Here is a 2635-nt window from a genome sequence, read left to right on the forward strand (position 1 = left end):
TCGTCTCCAAAACAAAGTGGAGTATTTAGCATGAGAATAAAAATTAAATGCTCAATCATCATTAGATTTATCCAAATAATTTTACAAGTTATCTGTGTCTTTCTTTCAACCGCTCTGTCCTTCCGCTAGAACTATTTCGGATTTTATGTACGCAATAGATGACATGTTTCAGCCTTTGCTTTTTCTGTCCAATAAGAACATCCTGATGCTGCATAAAAATCCCCACTGCATAATTTTAGATTGACTAAAGAACATTTCCTGTTTAGCAACTTACATTTTCCCACACTGGTTTCCTGTTGTGATGCTTGATATAGATATAGCTGAACGGTTGTGGTAAAAGAAAAACAGCACAATCTATTTCTATTTTAGATACCGGAGATGATTAATTGATATATTTATGAATGTGTGAATAACTTATCCTTTCTTATTTAACCAAGTCTTAAATAAGATCATAGAACACCTTTGGGGCTGTCAACTGTGGGACTCAAAGCTTGGGGACCCACAAAGAAGCACAGAGGAGTGCACGCTGAGGGGCCTCAGAGGCAAAGAACGCCGGCTGAGGGGCCTTGAGGATAAACTCCCACTGAGCTCTAAGATCAGTTCATCAGCGGGCTCAGGGATCTATAGAGAGGGAACACTACGGAGGTCTGATCCTGAAGAGGGAGCACTACGGAGGTCTAAGCCTGGAGAGAGGACACAAGAAGGGTCTGAGGCTAGAAAGAGGACACTAGAAGGGTATGTTAGAGGGACCTGAGGCTAGAGAGGGGGCGATAGAGGGACCTGAGGCAAGAGGGGATGCAAGAGAGGTCTGAGCCAAAAAGGGAAACACTGGAGAGTTCTAAGTCTGAAGAAGGGAAATAAGAGGGGTCTAAACCTGGAGAGGAATAACTAGAGGGGTCTAAGACTGGAGAGGGAAAACTGACCTGGTTGGGTGTTGGAGGGAGGCTAACAGCAGGCTGACCAGGGGAGCTCTGCAATTTCTGGATATGATCCATTAGGAAGTCAAGTTTCTCTGCAAATGTTAACAGGAACCTGCCCCGCTGTTCGTACAGCTGTTTCATCTCCAGCTGAAGCAATGCCAGGTACCCCTCCTGTTTCTCCATCTGTTTCTCCTGAGCGTCCGAAACTGAGACCAAGTCTGCTGGTTTGTACTGTGAGAGTCTAACGGGGGGGTCGAAGTTTGACAGGACCCAAATGCAGACACAAAAGCTTGAGGTGGTTACTCAAAGCAAAACTCAGGAGCAAAAATCCAAAAACGTCAATCCACAAAAATCCCAAAATACTGAAAACCAGGAAAACTCACAACAAGGGGGCAAAGAAAAGATGACAAACCACCAAAGAGTGATTAAACAGGAGGAGAATAAAAGGAAGAGAGAAACAAAGACCAGGCTAATTAGCAGATTGGGAGCAGATTGGGAGCAGGTGTAAGCAGCGGCAAGAACGGAGCTAGGGAAAAAGAGACTGACACATGAGGGCAAGCAAGAAATATCTAAGAAGTCAAACAAAAATAACTACAACACAAGAATGTGTTAACCGTTCCTGCTCAGTCTTCTGACCGTGGTCGGGAGACACAGGGGAGTTCCTTTCTCCAGGGCCGAAGGGAAAGACTTACTCCGGGGTTAACGCCTTCTACGCCTTGCACATGAACCACACGTTGGCACGAAAGTGGCTGGAAGTTAACTTTTAATAGCGCCAACTAACATAAAACTGCACAGACTTTTTCCGAACTGCTGCTCCGGCCGTCCGCTACACTCACTCTCTCACATTCCAACCGCCTTCCCCCGTTTCCCCTCCTGCCTGCAGCGCCCCCTTTCGGACAGGGGGACGGCTGCCACCATCAGCAAACACACACACCACTTACTGAGCAATCATCACATACAGTGGAGGCATTTTCCGCAACAAATGGAAATAAGACCAATGAAAACTCAGAGATAAAACATGAACAAAACCAAAACTATCACAAAAGGAGAGGAATATGGCAAAAGAGAAAATTATTGATCGAGATAATGCATAAGTTTATATGTAGTGGGCTATGGCAGGCCGTATTTACATTTATCTAAAGCACTCATCTCTGTTGTTCCATATGCAGATACCTAAAATAAGATTTCTTCTGATCAAAATCACACACCTAGACCTAACTGTAATAATATATTTTCCAATTTACATTTTTGCAGCAGAAACTGAATTTTACAAATAAAATAAAAAAACTAAACAAAATTGTTAAGAAAACTATTAATATTGAGTTTGATATATTTATAAATGTTAACACATTTTAATTGGCTGTTCTGCAGTTTTCAGCTTGACTGAAAATGTACAGGCTGACCTCTAATATTAGAAATATATCAGGTATCAGGAGTACATTGACATGATTCTAGAGTAGACTCTGGTGCAGACACAATACGAGTCAGGAAGCGGTTTAATATGTTTATTAGGAGTTTTTACAGATAGATAGTTTGGTCCGGCGTCGTGGTTTGGGGAACTGCGACTTAGGGCCGGATTTTATCAAGATGCAATTTTGCGTGCAGTAATTTGCGCTCGCAAACAGGAATTTAGCGCGAGGGGCTGAACCATGGTTTGCGGGTAATTTAACAAGAGCGATTGCGTAACTGGTGGCAGGTGCAAAACTGTTGGACAC

Source organism: Cyprinodon variegatus, unplaced genomic scaffold (assembly GCF_000732505.1).
Source record: "Cyprinodon variegatus isolate N-32 unplaced genomic scaffold, C_variegatus-1.0 Scaffold855, whole genome shotgun sequence".
Lineage (NCBI taxonomy): Eukaryota > Metazoa > Chordata > Actinopteri > Cyprinodontiformes > Cyprinodontidae > Cyprinodon > Cyprinodon variegatus.